Genomic DNA, 20,923 nt, shown 5'->3' with positions numbered 1-20,923 from the left:
TTATTCATTGTAGTATCGCAACTTGGTATTAGTGTTAATTTTCTTTTCCCTACGTTCTTCCTCTTCTTATATACACGGTTACTAAAACGTGGCATCGTAACCAGAACAAAAGTGTACGACAATATTAAATGGAGCAAGACGTTCGAAATTCTGAGGAAAATAGGAGTAAGCTGTAAGGAAATACGGGTAATATTTGTCACAGAAAACAATGTAGCCAACCTTGCACACTCGCTGTATGCGTAACATAAGGCGCTGTATGCGTAACAGGCCGAGAAAATCCCAAGCAGTTCGCCAGGAAGTCACGAGAGGGTGTTAGATGCATTCAGCGGCCACCCATTTCCTCTGCAGGCGTGGGGGAAAATGGTAATCACTTCTAGGGCGAGTAGAACAATAATTCCAAGTTTACATTAAAGATGAATGTTCCAATTAATTTTCGGTAGCAAAAAAAATCGTAATTTTTTGGATTTGACCACCTCCGGCTTCCCTTAAGGTGGTTAAAGTAGAGTAATTTGTGATATCATAAAATTTTTTCAGGAGTGGTTTGTGGTTTACAGTGTCGTTCGCAGCAGACAGGTCAACAAAGGCCACACCGGTTACCAAACGTGATTCAAAACCGTCTTCGATGTACTGTGTGAGACTGAGGATCTGTGATGTGTTTTACCCGGTCTAAAGCCAGCCTGTTGAGGTATGAGCGCAGAGTCAGTTGCTTCTGTCGAGAGGTTCAAAAGCATTCTCTCCAAGATTTTATATAAATGGCAAAGAAGAAATATGGGACGGTAGTTCTTAGGGTCGTTGTTCTCTTTACCGGGTTTAAGGATAACGATGGCATGAGCTTTCCGCCAGACTTCGGGGACCCTACCAGAGCATGAGCAGTTGTTAAAAAGATCTAGAATCCATTTTAGTGTTGCAGAACCAAAACGTTTTATTTGCTCATTCCTAAGATCTTCCAGCCCAGCAGCCTTTCCTATTTTACACTTACTAATCGCCCTCTGCAGCTCTTCCGAGCAGAAACGTCTAGCCAGGTCGGTAACAGAAGTACGCATATTATTAGACTTTGGCTTGATGTTTCGGTTATTCGATTTCCATTTTAATAATAGTTGAGGGGCAATATCGTTGGCTGTAATGCTTGCATTGAGGGTCGCGCTAGCAGGCTCTTTATTAAGGCATCTGAGAAGTTTCCAGGCTTTCTGGCTGTTCTTGTTGAAGTCTGCTTCCTCCATAAACTTGATCCAGTGATCCTACTTCGTGGTCGATGTTGATTCAAGTAATTTCAGTTCACGAGATATTGTTTCTTCGCCAAAAGTGTCTATCTAAAATGCTGCGTAGTAGCGATCAAGATCTGATGCTATCTCAGGGAACAGTCGTTGTACGTGTTTAGGTCGACATTCTAGAACATTTATTCACAGCTCTTACGAAACGATCGTATTGCTCTGGGTATGGCCCGATATGTGTTACCTCTTGATCAAGAAGAGTTGTAAACTTCTTCCAGTTTGCTTTTTTTAAGTTATACCGGCGGTGAAATGGAACAGACTATGAACGCAGGCAAGATCTGACACATGACTGGTCTATGTTGAGATTTAGGGATTGGCTGGCATACTGTATTTCTGCACAGCTGTGTGATGGTGTCGCTGGCAAATATGAGGTCAGGATTGTATCCACGCTTCGATCGCGCATAGTTGAAAGATGGTGGCAGCTTACTATAGTGTATAAGTCTCATAGACCCAGAACCTGCCCAGTTTCATACTGCATCGCAATCGTAGTCATCTTTCCTATAACCCCAACCGGTGTCCGCCCCAGGTAGCTGAGTGGTCAGCGCGATAGACTGTCAATCCTAAGGGCCCGGGTTCGATTCCCGGCTGGTTTGGAGATTTTCTCCACTCAGGGGCTGGGTGTTGTGTTGTCCTAATCATTATCATTTCATCCCCATCGACGCGTAAGTCGCCGAAGTGGTGTCAGATCGTAAGACTTGCTCCCGACGAACGGTCTACCCGACGGAAGGCCTTAGTCACACGACATCAAATTACCCCAACTGGTACTGCGGTTGTTAAAGTCGCCTATTACACACTTAGCTGGCTGGCTATAGAAATTAGGTGTTTCTTGAAACATGAAGGCTTCTGTGGGAGGTTTATAAACTGCTGTTACCGTGACACCACGCAGCTCAACTGTTGATTTCAATATTGTTCTTTGCAGTAATTTGAGTAGAGTTAATATCTGTGCTGGATTTTGCAAAAAATGGCGCTGCCATACTGGCTATGAGGTCGTTCTGCGACAAGCGTCACGCCAAGTACTTTGGGGCGCCTGTGTTGAAAGCCACGATGTGTCTCCTGGGTTCAAAGTATGACACAACTACTGCGCTGGCACAGTTACTTAGGGAGTTCCCACACCTGGTTCCTTAAGCCCTCTATATTGACAGAGACTATAGTCAAAGCCGGCCCTGATATGGGAAGTTCTGAAAACCGCTGGGTTGCCATTTCCATGGTTGATGCCTTTGGAGTGGAAGGATTACCCGTCTGTTACACCGTTACCAGGGGACGCCCGGACGTGCTCTAGATCAGATAGATATATTCACACCTCGCGGGGAGGCTCCTTCCGTGTACCCCGCTCCGCGGTAATAATTAAAATACAGCTACCCATAAAATTCCAGTGTTGGCTGTACTTATTGTGTGGCAGGGAAGATTAGTAGATATTCTAATGCGTTAATGCGGAAGCGTTTCACGTCGGAGAAAAAAGGTTTCCATATCGTCTACCAGGTGCTAATCTGACGCTGTGAAAGCAAGAAAGACGTATAGAAATGTTTCTATGTTAATGAATTAGGAACTGGTCGTGGGCAGAAGAGATAAAACATGTCAGAATTGCTTGATGTCGGTGTTATTATTAACAGCCGCTTACGCAATTTGTTCAATATGAGCACCAGATGCCTAGAGGAGATGCTGTACCGCATCCGATTTGTGCCTGTTGGCCAAAGTTGAAACTAGATTTTCACAGCGTAAATCGGTTTCTCATTAACGCATTAGAATATCTACCTAATTTCGCTGCCGTACGATAATTACAACCCAAACCGTCCCTGTATGAGTAGTTGCACTTGAATTATAACCACGGGGTACATCACATATACGCCGAGTTACGTGTTGGCAAATGGAATGCAAATTACATGGTCAATCATAAAACGTGCCAAACATTGTACTCATTCATGTTATATTCACTTCCAGCATTAACGGGGGCATTCTACCTACTGCCGCCCGCACAGGTGATTGCCGTTTACCAGTTGAAGCAAAGATGGTCAAGAGGTGTGCATGCATTGAGAGTTCTAATACGATTCCAATGAATAGTACCTTATGATTTTACAAGTTGTGTGTCGTATGTTACTATCAGAATACGTGATAGTCATAACAAGTTAACATTTTATACGTTGTTTGCAACAGCAAATTCCGTGAGTTACAAGAACAATTGCGCTGGTAGTAAATATGTTATATTATACAGGGTGATTCAAAAAGAATACCACAACTTTAAGAATGTGTATTTAATGAAAGAAACATAATATAACCTTCTGTTATACATCATTACAAAGAGTATTTAAAAAGGTTTTTTTTCACTCAAAAACAAGTTCAGAGATGTTCAATATGGCCCCCTCCAGACACTCGAGCAATATCAAACCGATACTCCAACTCGTTCCACACTCTCTGTAGCATATCAGGCGTAACAGTTTGGATAGCTGCTGTTATTTCTCGTTTCAAATCATCAATAGTGGCTGGGAGAGGTGGCCGAAACACCATACCCTTAACATAAGAAAAAATCGCAGGGGATAAGATCAGGGCTTCTTGGAGGCCAGTGATGAAGTGCTCTGTCACGGGCTCCCTGGCGGCCGATCCATCGCCTCGGGTACTTGACGTTCAGGTTTTACCAACGTTTAATACACCACCTATCAGGAAGTTTAACACCATACTTCGTTCGAAATGCACGCTGAACAACTGTCGTCGATTCACTTCTGCCGTACTCAATAACACAAAAAGCTTTCTGTTGAGCGGTCGCCATCTTAGCATCAACTGACGCTGACGCCTAGTCAACAGCGCCTCAAGCGAACAAATGTACAACGAAATGAAACTTTATATCTCCCTTAATTCGCCGACAGATAGTGCTTAGCTCTGCCTTTTGTCGTTGCAGAGTTTTAAATTCCTAAAGTTGTGGTATTCTTTTTGAATCACCCTGTATTATAATAATTATATTATTAAATATATTATAACAGATGAAAAACGTCCATTTATAGAGTGTAAACAGATTGTTCAAACGACATTTTAGATAAGTGATCAGAACAACAGTCGAATCTAATGTATGACAGACAATTTCTTTTTTTTTACAACGCAGCAAAAAGACGTTGTTTAAAACTACGTACTTGTAAGATTATTGAATGTTTTACATTATAACAGATGCAATTTGATCTCTTATGTAAATAGTCTGGGCACTGAAATGAACTCTATTTTTAAAATGAATAAAGATAAAGACGTAACATGCTTTCAACAGATCCCTATGCTTTCAACAGATCACTAAATGTATTATGTGGAAGCAATGAAACTGAAAAAAAAATTCATCAAAAGGATAGGTAATTAATCGAAAATTTTAAAGACACACTCTAAGCCATACAATACTTCTCATGCAGATATAAAATTGACTTGTCTTAATTTTACATAAGTATCGTATCATCTTGTCTATTACTATTACTGCTAGTATATTCAGTGCTACGTGAACCTGTGGGACACCATGTCAAAGATGTTAAGAAATCTTGTGAGAAGAAGCACTCACCACATTATTAGCAAGCACAGAGTCAGTGGTTTTTAAAAAGTTTTACTCCTCCCAAGAGGAAGTGAAAAGAGATATATGAACTAACTGGCTAAAGTAAATAATTTTTAGTTACTTTAGTGTGTTATTTCGAACTTTTTAGCCTGTGTTTTGCGTCATTATCATCAGCGTTTGCATTACCAGTTTTGTTTGTTTTCATTCCAGCTGTATGTAATCTGATTTTTTTACGTGGATTTCTGCATGGGGAACACTCAATAGCAAATAATTTAAAAATGTAAAAAAAAGTCTCCTTATGTGCGCAGAATCCTGAAACAAACGAGCGGGCTACAATAATTGACACAGAAGTTACTGCAGTTTCAGAGCGGCCACTTGTATTTACAGAAGCATCTGGAACAGTGGCGCGTATATTTGCGTGTGCTTGGTACTTGTCATTGGGTTTCTCGAGCTAACGATCTTTCCTCTCGCGAAGAATATCACAAACGAGTTTTCCAGGTTCCACTTCCTTTCTTGGAAACACAAACGTCTTTTACACAACGCGGAAGGGAGTAAAAATCACAACTCGCTGGTTGGAAACACTGCACTAACAGTATTGTTATTTCATATTTAATTGATATGTGTGTTTAAAGAGACTGAATAAATGCTATTATACTATAATCAATGAATATAAGTTACTGCGAATTTGTAGATTATGTTTACTTCGGAATACAGAGCAACAATTTTTTCGTCTCATTAAGACGCCGGCAGAAGTCTGATTCGTATTGTGGTATATCCTGATTTGAAGTTTTCATGGTCTTCTAGACTGTAATTGTAAAATTCTGCAGTACTCCTCTTATTTCGGTCACAACAGTTTCCTTCTCCGACATTAACTAAGACCTCTGAGCTCATTGTTAAGCACTTACAAGACAAAGACATTGAAATACTAATGGAAAAAGGCCAACTGTGTGAAAGCAAAAGGCAGGATCAAATATATGGTTTGAGGAAGGATATCGCAGCTGTTTATCGATATGTCTGTGACCGTAGGCAGTGTACACGGGGAATGGCGTACGAGGTTTTCGATTGTCGAGCTCTGAACGAAACAAAACTTTGAAGTGACATTATATCCCCCAGGTTAAATGGGATTTCGCGAATTTACGTAGCCTTAGTTTAGAAGGTAGAATAGGATGGTTGATGAGTGTTTTACAAAAATGTCTAATGTTTGAAAAATTAGGTGAAAAATGTTGCTTTGTCATAAATACGTATCGTATTCTGCAAATGAATGCTGACCCTTCACGATCAATCATATACTGAAACTGTCCACTGACGTTATGGTTATAAAGCAAGGATGTAATCAAGTGCGCTTTATCCAAGAATCTGATAGTATGGAAACCATCCGTAGAACATTGAAGATAAACCATACGATTTCATATCTTTAGAATCATACACCGAAATGTAGTTTCCACATATTTCTCACAAGTCGTTAGTAGGCGATCACTTAATGTTGTTGACTTTATTTCGAGGTTTTTGGTAATAAATTTTCAATGCCTTAATTTTGTTATTATTTAATATGTCTCACCTGCATAACCCATGAAATGAAGAAAGAACACGCCACGTATATCATAAAATGAATAAATATTTTTGAAGTTGGACGAAGTTTAAATTTTGAGTTCGACTGATCATAAACAACAAAATCAACGGTGTTTGCGATCTAGGACGATACCGACAGAATGTTACAGGCTGTTACCGAAAAATGTGAAACATGCAACTAATCTCACAGGTTTCCCGTCAGTACTGGAAATATAGAAAAAGCTTAAATGCACAAATGTTGCTAGGACTGTCACAATCGTTTCGCAACGATCCACGAAGAAGTTCCTATGGCTGGCTGGGAACATCCATTTTTCTTTCTCATGGATGCAGTGTAACAGTTGGGTGAGGGAAGAAGACGCCTAGAGAGATGTCGGAGAACAATCGTTAGTCTTATGGTCTGTGACCGGGAAAGACAGAGCTCCTGGCGGACAACGGGGAAGACAAACGGCAAGCGCCCGCCACGGTAGAATGAGCAGCGGCGTTCACGTTGGAAACACAGATGCGGGAGTTATTTATCTCCGTGTCGCAGTTGCTCTGAAATGCATACGTTCCATGCATTTTTTTTTATCTCCTGAAATTTTCATAACAGAACCAAGCCGCTGGGTTAAAAGAATGCTTGTGTGTTCTAAGTCCAAAAGAAAAAAATGCAGGAAAGGCCTACAATATTATGAGAAAATGAGGAACAAAATAGTAAAACATGTGTATTAGTATTCTGATATAATGGTTCTTTTTTTTAATCATTCACGATGTACGGTTTTCACATAACGACGACATTTCAGCCTACTATGTTATGCGCCATTTTTAATATAATGTATTTTTTTTATTTTAATAATTGGCTTATGAATTAACATGGCAACAAGACGAATACGTTTGCAATTCGACCTCATTCAGAATCAGTGACACCATTACTCCGCTTCCGTGTATTCAGTAGCATCCTAAGCCTTCGGCAGACCATTTATAGAAATTTTCGTGTCGCACAGACTATTAGAAATAGAAGCATAGGAAGAAATCACCTGAGCAATGTGATAACAATAGTCTTTTTTAATAGGTGTAAAATTTTGTTGACTGTTTTTCACGATTTACAATAATTTCTGCGAAACTAATATAATGAGAACTATAAATTGTAATTGATCTCAAAAAACCTAACTGAATCAGGCTAAAAGAAATCTTTACTAATCTAGATAATCTTCACAACTTTTAGAGTAATGGTACTTAATTTTGGTTCAATTCTAATGTTTAAAAACAGCCTTGATTAATAGTGCTCTCGTAAAGAGATCTAGACGATCTTCACAACTTTTAGAGTAATGTTACTTAATTTTGGTTAAATTATAATGTTTAAAAACAACCTTGATAATTACTGCTTTCGTAAAGAGATGAGAAACATTCTCTATCCTCAATTGTAGCAGCCGTTTTCTCCCTCTCCCACTAAAAGAGTGAATAAAATTAGAAAACCTGCAATCCGCTGTGATGTAGTGCATAAACAGTCATATGAAAGCAATTATATGAAGTTATTACTAGCAGTTCCAGCAACTTGAATTTTCTTTTTGAAAATTTAATAGCGTTCAGTGTTGCACCTTTATATCAAAATGGAGTCTAGCATTGGAGTCCTTGTCTGCCAAAATAATGCACGTAACAGCAGGAATTATGTCTTGAAAAGCGAATGTGCCTCGAAAACCGAGGCTCGTGAGAAGGGGAAGAGGTCTTTATAATGCTGACGGAGGCGATCCAACAGTTAAGGTTTCACCTTCACTGAGAGGCAGCAGTTTCGGCCCGCCCATTCTCTGTCCAGAATTAATGCGCTTTTCGATCGTTCTTATGTCGTTCATAATGGGTACAAAACGCCACTGCCACTGAATGATGGGTGGGTTAAGACCATCAATACTGCGTCTTCACCAACACACCGATCTGCCAACAGGCGTGTCCGAATCGCTCACTTTTTGGCTATCAGTACCGTGCTGGTACTGGTATGCGAGTTATTCCTAATCAAAACGTAAGCATGTGTGCCTTTATACGAGCCTTCTAAATTATTTTATTAAATACGGAACATACTGTAGGCGTCGTTTAAGGAGGGTTTTTTAAAATTCTGTCCCTAAAAGGATGAAAACGGCATGAAAGTTATTCTTGAAAATATGTCGCTATTAAGGCAATTTTGAAGCTATAAATACGAAAATTATTATTTGGTTCCCCGGTAAAAAATAAAGAAATACGTTTTTCAGCATTTTTGGAAACAGTGAGTGAAATTTTTTTAAATAAATCAATATTATAGAACTAATAAAATATTTTTAAAGCTATATCTACGAAAATTGGTATTTGATTTCTCGGTTGCAAAGGAAGCAAGAGATAAATTGGGGATGAAATTTTTTGCGAAAATATTTCATCCTGAAAGCAAGTTTGAACATAAACCTACAAAAATTTATATTTTCCTTTGCTATTAGAAATCAAAAATAAGCATTTCACTGCTTTTGGAAATTCAACCGCTAAAGGGGTTGGTGAGGGCAACGGCCTTGCCGCAGTGGATATACCGGTTCCCGTGAGATCACCGAAGTTAAGTGCTGTCGGGCGTGGTCGGCTCTTGGATGGGTGACCATCCAGGCCACCATGCGCTGTTGCCATTTTTCTGGGTGCACTCAGCCTCGTGATGCCAATTGAGGAGCTACTCGACCGATTAGTAGCGGCTTCGGTCAAGAATACCATCATACGACCGCGAGAGCGGTGTGTTCACCCCACGCCCCTCATATCCGCATCCTCCACCGAGGATGACACGGCGGTCGGATGGTCCCGGTAGGCCACTCGTGGCCTGAAGACGGAGTGTACTTAAAGGGGTTGGTAAAATATTTAATGAAAATGTTTCATTGTGAAAGCGCTTTTAAAGCTGCACCTTTGAAAACAGCTGTTTGGCTTCTCGACTCGAAATGAAAACATTTGTGTGTCACTGTTTTTGGAAGTTCAGCCCCTAAGGGAGTGAAATAGGACCAGACTGAATCACTGACTCACCGTCGCCCAGCCGGAACCGACAAGGATTGAAACTTCATACTTCCAGAGAGTGTGGATCTTACAGTGTAGGCATCGTTTAAGAAAAGTTTGCTCGAAATTCCACGCGATGGGGTGAAATAGGGCATGAAAGGCTTTCTGAAAATATGTGCCTTCTCACAGCAAAATAATAAGTGTTTCAGCGTTTTTTGGAAATTCAACCCATTAGGCTGTGAAATAGGGAAGATAGTTTCTGTGGACGCATGACCACAAGAACTCAAAGCGCGGGATTAACAAAGACCTCCGACTCCAGCCACCGGATTCGCTTTTGTTTTTTAAGTACATTCGGAAGAGACATGATTCTATGGCTTTAATCAGTGTTAAAAGTTAAGATGATGTTGCAGTTTGTGAACAACATAAAAATTCAACTACAGAAAAAACAAAAAAGATCTGTGCATACCATACAGTCTACGCAGGCGAAGCAGCGGGCTTGCGTTGGTTGTTCCATGTATCAACCACGACATCTCAGCCTATAAAGTTTGAACTGAACTCGGTAGCCGCAGTGACTGTTGGTGGCATAGTCGAGATAGACGTAATAATAAACTCCGTTTGCTGATTTTTCAATAGCACTTTTACTTCGGCATTCACTGTTAGCGAATGATACACGCATCATGTACACATTGCTGTGTGTCGTTTGCCGCCACTGCAGCTTAGTAGGGCAAGATTGAAACTAGGTACGAAAATAAATTATAATAAGACTAAAAAATGTATAAACAACACATTTAAAAAATTGGATGAAGTCATATGACAAGGTTTTATGTGTAGGACAGTTAAGGAATATGACTACATGGACAATAAACGAAATGGAAAGAACAGTAAAACTGGCCAACAGTGGCTTTGGCAAACCAAAAACTATTCAAAATTAAGTTTGCAATTTCTCTCAGAAGGGAAACCCTATTTCATTTATGACAGTGAGACATGGACTGTAAATGCGAAAACGATTAAAACCGGAGGTTTGCCCATCAAACAGGTGAGGTAGTCATGATGATAAACTGCTGAGAGAGCCTCAGAAACAAATAAGTGGATCCATCAACGATACGTATTTGTATATGACTGAAATAAAAATCAAATAGAGGTGAACACGAAATAGCCACTCAAACAGATGCTCAGCCTACCAATGATATTACCTGCAGTATTGCGAGTCATAAGAAAAGACCGTGAAAACGACCTAATGGAAGGTGTCCAGGTATATGGCACACACTGATGTTGATAATGATGGTAAATGATAAAGTGAATGGTTATCATTACAAGTGGTAATAATTCAGTTCCATATGCATATGAATGCTGTATGATAAGAAAATTATAATGGAATGCAGGCTTTCTCGGCGAATTTCATTGATAAAATCTTTTCACGCTAGAAGATGACGAGCAGGAAACTCGTCGAAACGTTGCGACAACACAATACTACAACTCGGCTGATAACCTAAGAATATTTCATCAACTAAAATGTAATTGAACAGAAAAAGGTGACCAATCATATGATCACCTCTGTCAGATAGGGTGTTGAGGTCTTTGTGTCCCTGCAGAGTGAAATTTAAGACCAAACTATTCACGCTGCAAGGCCATGCCACTATATCACTTAATAAAAATACAGTTACGAAAACAACGGATGAAAGGAAAATATGACAAATAAATGTATAAAATGAAGACAGAAAAAAATGGAAAAATGCCATAATAATAGATGTGCGGACAGAATTAAAGTAGAACAAAAATAACTCTCTTCAAAACCTCTGTCGAAACCATAAAAAAACCACTTAGGACCGTGAACGATAATATAAAATTATTGTAGAGAAACTGAAGTAGCTTGGGTAAAACACACTGTACCCCACTTCTGGTTTTCTCGTCATACAATCACGACATCATAACGCTAATAATTTGCAAGAGAAATACATATGCACTTGAAGTAGTTTGTAGTGATATACCGGATAGGACACACGTACCTCTGTCAGAACCAGATGCTAAAAAAATATATCCAGTGGGGCAACGTGACCACAATGAACTCTTTCTTGCTGACCATAGCTCATAAATCAATCTACTGCAGCTTCTGCGGAATTATTGTCCTAGCTAATGCATTTTTAAAATGTGTATTTATAAAAGGAAACCACGAGAACGAACTGAAGATTTTCACAAACTGTACAATTTCTAGCGTAAAATTATGACTGAAAGAGAAAGATTTGCGGAATGACAACGCCAATACACGCGTGTCAGAACGGAAAATTACTTGCCAAAGAATCTGAGAATAAAATGATGGACACGTTAACTTAGATAAGCGATTGGAGAGAGAGATTTTTTTTTTTCAGCCAGTAGCAGAACACAAGGCGTTCGTGTTTACTGCTCGCGAAAGAGGCCCTCGTGCCCCTTAGGGCAGAATGGGCAGAAATTTGTGGCGCTGCTGATAGCGGAGAAAAAGGGATATTTGATTAAACAAAATAAGTGGAAAAATCCGGCATTGGACCGATAATCCAGCCGATTTGACTGTAGAGTGGCTCTGAAACTCTGCTAACGGGTAATGTTGATCAGAATAATCTTGCAGCTGTGACTCCAGTAAATAGCCGTTTGTAATCATTGGCAGTTGCCGTGTGAACCTTTCTATGACAATATGTCCACCCTCGTAAGGGTGCCTTCAGAGCACTGCGTTCATCGAATATTGTAGCCAGCGACAGCCACAGCGTGTGACTGACGCAGTTCAACCAACTAAATCGTCGGCCACTACCACAGTAACAATGTGATTGGACCATAGATCTCTAAAAATGAGCTGTCTCTGAAAAATGGGAAGACTACGGTCCATGTCCCGTCGACAGTGACGCCATTATAGATGGTGCACGTGCTCCTACTGGACGAGAACGCGAAAAGAGATTCGTCATGGTCTTTTGAAAGGAGCCATTCGGATTGAACGATTTAAAGAAAGTATGGAAAACCTAAATCTGGATAGTAGCGAAGATTTTTGATCCTGATCATCCCGAACATCACTCTGGTGCTTAAATCCCACGTTCTGTGAACTGCGTAGAAGAGTAACTGCGCTTTCTGTTGCACGACAACCATGGTCTTGTTCCAGACACTGACATGCCCCACCTATTATAAACAGGCGTATGGTGGGCCGTGAATGGATATTGTTGTGGCGCCACCTCTCAATTTCATTGCTGTCAACTTAACAGTGAAGTCATGTCTGGTGCATCCTCCTGTGGACATGTTGCTTTCCACGGAGAAAACTGCCCGTCTCGCTAGTCTGAAATGCGCTACGGTTGCTTTTTAGATGTGATAAGACGTACATCAGTTTCGCTGGAAATGAACCGTATCTATAACATGCGGGAAGTTCGTTCACATATCTGCTGCCATCTACCATCTATTTTGGATCAAGCTGCAACCATACGCTATAGGATGAGTGATCGGTGATGCATCATTGTAAGACATTGATCTGGAAGTGGAGGCAATCTGGCGTTATGACGAGACTGAATGCTACCAGTTGTCACGTGCGACTGCGGCTATTAGGAGATGAGGTTTTACCACTAGTCAGAAGTTTCGTACGAGACTGAAAGGGAGAACAGATCTAGGTGATAATGAATCTCCAAAGAAAGGAATGAGTGTAAACTTTCAAATACATTAATCCGAATGCGATGCGTTTTATGCCGTATTCTTCGGTAGACTAACTAATTTATAAAGTAGTATCAATAAATTACGTACATATATGCACTGATCAGCTAGAACAATATGATCATCGACCTATATTGATATAAACCCAGTCAGATACACACACGGTGCATGTAGTAATAGTGAGCGTGTTGTCTTTGTGTAGAATGGGGAAGGAGCGCGTTGTATCTGACTTTGAACGAGAGCAAATTCTGATGGCCCCGAGACTTGGCACGAGCATTTTGGAAACTGCGTGACTTGTCTCGTGCTGCGGGCCCTTTGGAAACAAAAATAATGGGTTCATTTGTTTGTATTGAGTGTCAACCGCCAATCCCTGCATCAAACTTGGCTCTCTTACAGTACTGATTTATATGTGCGTAGGACATTGGATCCAGTCACAAAATAAGTCCATAGTCTATAAGCTAGTATTTTTCGTTTACTAGGCGGCTATACGAAAGTGTACTAAATGTTTTCCGGAAGTCAAGGAACACACAAACAAGTGGGTGCATTTGCGGCCGCTGTTCTGGGTCTCTCGGACGAAGAGAACGAAATGAGCTTCACGAAATTACAGTTTTTATAAAACATATTTCGTCTCCAGATACGTATCTCACCATAGGTCTTCTAATGATAGAACTTCAACGTGACACATTTTCTAGGCACCTTGACATCTTCGTACAGAGTCGAAATGGATTTCCTTAGGAGGGTACTTGGCCACATACAACCTGTCAACTTCTCAACAATTTCTAATTGGTTGTCTGTACAGGGAAATCCTTTCTACTAATTCTGTTACTCGGCACACCCTTTTGGTAGGGCTGGCCGACTGAGTACTTCAACGTGTAAATATAGACTTCAGTATCACAGACCATCTGAAGTGCATTAATAAGGTACTCCGTATCCCCCCTTCATGATGAACACCTACACTACCCGACAACATTAGCAACTACATAGATCATTTTGTTAAAACCTGGAATACAGAGTATCGTTTTTCCACAATAATATTTATTTTATAGTTCGTTATGAACCAGATTTCGGCTTTTTACGGTATCCTCAGACTAACATATCATAAGTTTGTTGCAAGTAGTACAGCTGGCTCCTCACACACATCCTGTTGGCTTGTTCCTCCCCTCTGCCCGTCCATCCCTCTTTTCTCCCATTTTTCATCACAATCACCAGCAGTTATTTTGTCCATATAAAACATATTCACTTGTACCCTTACGCTTTTCGTCCTGTACATTCTTACTTTTAATCTTTGTATGGTGTAATATAAGGTTTATTTGCCCATAACTTCTTTGTATGTTTCATTATGCTTGTGCTTTTCATATAGATATATAGTCGTATAAGGTCACATATCTTTTGAGAAGCAATCTTTGTACAACTATAAAGGGTCGATGATGATGAGCGAACTATGTGTTTAGCGTTCAGTTGTTTGATGGTGCCCTGAAAAGCCGAAAGTCGTTTCACAACGAATTATAAAACAAATAATATAATGGAACATCAGTACTGTGTATTACGGTTTTCAAACTGTCTGTGTTCCTCCAACAATCGACGGAGAATTCCATATATCAGTTTATTATAATGTAGAAACAATGAACGGGATCTTTGCATCCAATTAACACCTTTCCGCTCGTCCACCATTTCTGAAAATTTGTGTCATAATCAAGGAAAAAGGACGTTTATTCATGATTTTGCACTGTCCTGCACTATACAAAAGCTACACTCCAAAACGCCATTTTACAGGAGGTCATATATCGGATTATATTGATCACAGAAGTAAGATGTCAAGTGTTTTGTATAGGCCTTGGCCTAGCGACTATTTGTATACCTGTCGGAAGAACGGCATATGTAAGTATCGTACTAAATAGGGTCAAAATTTAAACACTACGCACTTCATCCTGCCCAGAAATATTGGGCAAATCGGGTGGTACTTTTGTATTAGGTCTGGTCTAGGATGAATCGTGAGCCTCAGAAGGCTTATAAAGGCATTACTCGTTCATGGAAAGATTCCGATAAAACCTGAAAAACCACCATTTTCGGAGACTAAAAGCACCAGCTGTGCAGATGGCCACTTCTATAATTTATATCCATAGAAAATCGTCAAAATTTTTGTCATATGTTTTTAATATTATGCTTTCGGTGTACCTTGAAACTACTGGTATCAAATCCAGAGCTTCAAAGGTACCGTACTCGTGTACGTAAAATATGGACGAAATATCCAGTCTGCGGAGTAAATGTGGTTTTAGCTGACCTAGTGGACACATGGTAAGGGTTCTAGGATCATCGCAAGGGCTCTGAGGTTCTGTTTTCAGTCAGCATTTTTTCCACCAATAAAACTTATGATTCACTGTGTCTGTATAATGGGCATGTCGCACCCATAAAAATATGCCCAAAGTGGGACTACAGTGACAACGGTGGGCTAAAAAAGGGCTTAAAATGACTGGAAGGCACTTAAAATGACAGCCAAAAATTATGTAAAACTGGAAAAACCGCAAATTCAGTAAATATTTCTAACATCTCTACTCTTTTAAGATATAAATCATAAGCTCGGCGTTGTCGATAGTTGCAATCGATGAGCAAAGTATCCAGAAAAAATGTGAAGCAGATAATGTTGTATTAATCTTATACTATGTGTACTTATTCGTATCAAATTACATAAATCTGCCTAAGTATATAAATAAACTGCCAGAACTTTACTGATCTATAGAATTTGTTTTATATAAGCAGCTCACATTCCTGTAGCAATGAAAAGAAGGGAACCAGCGGAAAAATCCTCCTGTCGGAGCACAAAAAAGGCAGATTTGTTTTTCATTAAAAGAATCTGACAGAATAGTGGAGAACCAGCTGCCTCAAAAGAGACTAGGCAAACGAATTTGGAATGATCTGTGTTAAAGGTGCACGAATATGTTCGCATGCCGAAATGTTTGATGAGGAAGGCGGAATGACGATGAATCTTCGAAAGGGTAACATATTTGCCTTTCATGTGCCCCGACAGGAATATTTTTCCGCTGGTTGAAATATGAAACAAAATTTATTCCTTTTATGATGTACTTTTATCAGAAGTTCATTTGTTTAGGCTGAGCAATGATCAGCTATGCAAGTAGAAGCTCACATGCAATGCTTCTTTTCCCGTTCCTCTCCTTTCAGTGACTAGTATAGCCAGAAGCTTTACCTGATACAAAGAATCTGAGATCACGGGCAGGACGAACAATGAGGATGATGAGATCGGAGGAATAAATGCGATCAAGCTTTTTATACCCCATCGCTTGCACCCGACGCTTCACCCCCGCTGCAGCCACGTCAGCACCGATGATTGATCGTCGTCGAAGCCTTCCGCAGTTCGGCCTCAATGTAGATAAAGAGTGTGGAGCAATAAATTACCGAGAAACTTTCGCCAGTATAGCTCTCTCTTTCTTCCTCCATATTCCAAGACTACTTCTTCTGCTCATTTATTAATGTCCGCAGCATAATCAACTACGAAGTTTTCGTTCACTTCATGTTGGGCTCAGATTAACTAGTAGTGTACTATGTTAGAGTTTAGTGTAGTGTAGCCAAATAGGCTTGTGTATGGTGGATAAGAATACCTTAGAACCAATGTGTGTATATAGGGCGGTGTATGCAGGGTATTTATTTTAATTTGAGACAGCTAAATGTCTCGAGATCGACCAATCGTACGACAAATATTAAGTATCTACGCTAGCAGAATAGAAATGCAGAAAACACAAGTTATTGGACTCACCAAAACGAAACAATAATACAATCTCCAAAAGAACTGCATAGTCGATCCCAACTGTGGATTGTCACACATATAAAACAACAAATAATAATAGAAAAGACCCATTTCTTCACAGGGAGAGGTCACAATGAAACAATTCTACAATGTCAAGACGCTTGTCAAATATACCAAGTCTATCTGCAAGAGATCAGCCAGCTAGAAAAGGCGTCTGGGCGTGGCTGCCGGTGTGGCGGCTCTGTAGACTTCCAAGCGGTGCATCTTCTGCTGGATCTATTTGCACTCACATGCCAGGCGCATCAAAGTAGTTCCTGGGCTAGCTGCGACCTCTGATGAAGGTGTTCAGCAGGCTCTGTGAACAGGTAGCAGTCCCTGGCGGCTGTTGGTGGAGACCTGGTGTTGTGTTGTGGCCGCCGGTAAATATTTGTGTTGAAAACACAAACGATGCTTGTTTTCCTGGTGAATATACGCACTGTGATGCAGGCATCCCGTGTTGGTAGGAGGTGAAGTGGGTTGCCGATGCAGTAGGCGCTACGCTGTATGCAGTGTGTGGCCACCACAAAATACTTTCAAGGTGAAAAGTTAAAATTAGTAATCGGGACATCTGTCTGTGTTCCAACTGGCCACATCCTAACCACTCCTGTGTGGGCGGGTTCAACATTGTATTTCCAATATGAAACCTCATATTTTTACTGCATATTCAGATTTTACACCAAAAAGAAAGAAAAGAAAGAAAAACATACAGTTTATCCAAACACTTGTTTCCCATACATGGTACATGACACTGTAACCAACCTATACCAAGTGTGCCTGTTTTTGCAATTAAGAAGCAACGCATTTGATTAAAAATTTTATTTTCGATGTAAATACAAACCTTCGTGTTTCAGTGGTTGACAATAATGTTCAGACATTGCCCGAGTGCTGCAAATGTGTTTGTCCAGTACATATAACATTACTACACATTGACATTTCGGATAAATTATCTACTTGCATTGTAATGCAGTTCTTTGTTTCCTACAGGGTTGACTGTGGTGAGTCCCCAAACGATCGGACTGTCTCATTTAGGTGGCTGCAATCGAACCCCGCTATCAGGGTGACAGATTTAGTTGTGTTTCGTACCAACCGCCCTAACTCTTGCGCTGGGTGCTACAGTGACAGGCGCACCTGCCATGGATACTCAACAAAATCGAGCACCCCAATTCTGAGAGCCAAGGAGACTTACTGAATCCAAGTATCCCGATGGAAACAGAAAGCTATTACATTCACATAATTGTTTCTGGATAACGATAAACGTAGTCTGTAACCAGACATTGAAACGCCTAACTATACTGCTCTGTAAAATCAACTTTGAAACACCAGAGTAAATTTCGAACACAAATATCAACAGTTAGAACAGAAAAATCAACATTTGCATCGTAAATGAAACGTAGAATGATACGAAATACAGGCGCACTTAATATTTCTCGATTACAGTGCCAACTACCATGTATGGCGTAGAATCACAATTGGCAATAAAATGGATAGGATAATGGGTTATGAATTGAAAAAACAAAGTTGACCTCATCCACGCAGGAAGGGTGGTTACTAGGTGGCCAGTTGTAAAACATACAGGTGTCCCTTTACTAATAATATTGACTTTTCAGCTAGAACTTTTTTCGTACGATGTGTCGTTTTCGAAACTTTTAGTTTACTCAAGTTAGGTCCATTCTATTGTACAAGTGCTGATAGCTCTAAAAGTATGCGTTTTAGACCCCATGTTTACCAGACATTTACTTCTTGTTTTGGTCAACAGATTCTCCTCCCAAAGTATGGAAAGCAAAGACGTCGCAGTAGAAGAGATCTGTTTCATAGTATCGATAATAAACAAGTGCTTCTCTTGAAGGTATGCGCTTTAGAACCCCTTTTACTCCGCATTTTTTTCTTGTTTTGTTGTAAGAAACATGTTCCTAAAATTTGACGGTGTTTTTCGTGACACGCTGTATACTCCTCTGGTTAAAGGATTTTGACTGAATTCTGAACCGTTTAGGACATCATAATCCTGTGAGGGAGTAATTACTAAACAACATATAATTCCTTTTCATAGGTACAGATACGTTGATATTAACTTCAGCTTTTTCCAATAGTAGTATAGTAACATCTGCTGCTAGTATTTAATTGTAAAAGAGGCGATTTGGAGTGCGTTTCACTTTTCAAAATCTGGTTACAAATTCTAAACAATTACAATACTTAGAAATTAAGATTTATCTGTTTTATATGTGAATCTGATTACTGTCTTATGCGGAAGTTTCTGTTGTTATATGAAACTATTGCGAGAGTCTGATGGGTCGCCCATCTTGATACAGATAAGAGAGTCCATCGTTGTGTTAGCTATTAAATTTGTACCACTTGTTGTGGGGTTATTAATTAACTGCAGGGCTGACATGCTATCGGATATTATGACTATTGATTGCTCAGTGGTCGACTGTGCAAATATCAAGTCTGCCATGCCAACTATCAACCCAGCTGCGTAACTGGTAGAGTCTGTATAAAGCTTGTATTGGTCTACTTGTTTGGGTTTCGTGGCCCAACAGGCACTACTGGTGCGACTTTTTGACTTGGGTCCATCTGTGTATATCTCACACGCCCCATTGTGCTGGCAGGGCAATTACATAGCTGTACCAGCATCCTTCACTGAAATTAATAGAATTCTAAAAATTCTAAAAAGCAAAAGCTGATGTGGGGTTCAAGGAATTTCAAAACATTTCTGAAAATTTATTCCAACTTAATAATCAATATCCTGAGCGATACATGTAATGCATGCATCACTGCCACAGGAAATTTTCGCAGACAGGTTGAACCCCTTCATAATAAAAGTGACAAGAAAGACTTAAACAGTTATCGTCTAATTTCCTTCATTCACATCTACATCTACATAGATACTCCGCAAGCCTCCGTACGGTGCGTGGCAGAGGGTACCCTGTAACCAATTTCCTTTCCTGTTCTACTCGCAAACAGAGCGAGAGAAAAACGACTGTCTATATGCCTCCATATGAGCCCCAATTTCTCGAATCTTATCTTCGTGGTCCTTACGCGCAATGTATGTTGACGGCAGCAGAATTATGTGACAGTCAGCTTCAAATGCCGGTTCTCTAAATGTTCTCAATAGTGTTTCTCTAAAAGCACGTCAACTTCCCGCCAGGCAGCCCCATTTGAGTTCCCAAAGCATCCCCGTAACACTAAGGTGTAGTTCTAACCTCCGGTATAAATCTAGCAGCTCGCCTCTGAATTGCATCGATGTCTTCCTCGAATCCGAGCTGGTATGCATCCCAAACACTCGATCGCTACTAAAGAATAGGTCTCACCAGCGTCCTATATGCGGTCTCCTTTACTGGTGAACCAATATTTCCTAAAATTCCCCAAATAAGCCGAAGTTCACCATTCGCCTTGCCCACCATAGTTTTCACATGCTCGTTCCATTTCATTTTGCTTTGCAGCATTACGGATATTTAAATGACTTGACACAGTCAGGCATGACACTTGTAATACTGCATCCGAATATTAAACGTTTGTCCTTCCAACTCATCCGCAGTAACTTACATTTTTCCCCATTTATAGCTAGTTGCCATTCATCATACCAACTAGAAATTTTGTCTAAGTCGTCTTGCATCTGCTTATAGCCACTCAACTTCGATACCTTCGATACCTTATCAATCAAAAGTCGCAGACTGCTGCAACCCTGTCAGCCAAACCATTTATGTATACAGAGAACAACAGCAATCCTATCACACTTACCTGGGGCACTCCTGGAGATACTCTTGTCCCTGAAGAGCACTCGCCATTGGACAACATACTGGGTTCTATCACTTAAGAATTCTTCAAGCCAGTCACTTATCTATGAACTTACTCCGTATGCTCGTTAACAGCCTGCAATGTGGCAATGTGTCAAATGCTTTCCGGAAATCTACAAATATGGAATCTACCTCTTGTCTTTTATCCATAATTCTCAGTATGTCATGTGGAAGAAGGGCAATCTGAGTTTCGCACGAACGATGCTTTCTAAAACCATGTTGATTCGTGGACATAAGCTTCTCAGTGTCAAGAAGCCAGGGGTACTGGCCTCGAGTTTAGCGGGTCCGTTCTTTTACCCTTCTTATACACTGGAGTCACCTGCACATTTTTACAATCACTTGGAACTTTGTGCTG

At 40.2% G+C, this 20,923-nt stretch overlaps 1 protein-coding gene and 1 pseudogene across 1 annotated transcript in view; both read left to right on the top strand.

Annotated features, from left to right (window-relative positions):
* Nucleotides 1–20,923, top strand: part of LOC126260738 (atrial natriuretic peptide receptor 3-like) — a 368,052-nt gene that overhangs the window by 264,728 nt on the left and 82,401 nt on the right. The gene's annotated exons all lie outside the window — the stretch shown is intronic.
* Nucleotides 8,852–8,969, top strand: LOC126260988 (5S ribosomal RNA; annotated as a pseudogene).

This window comes from Schistocerca nitens, chromosome 5 (genome assembly GCF_023898315.1).
Source record: "Schistocerca nitens isolate TAMUIC-IGC-003100 chromosome 5, iqSchNite1.1, whole genome shotgun sequence".
Lineage (NCBI taxonomy): Eukaryota > Metazoa > Arthropoda > Insecta > Orthoptera > Acrididae > Schistocerca > Schistocerca nitens.
This window is presented reverse-complemented; position numbering and strand designations above follow the sequence as displayed.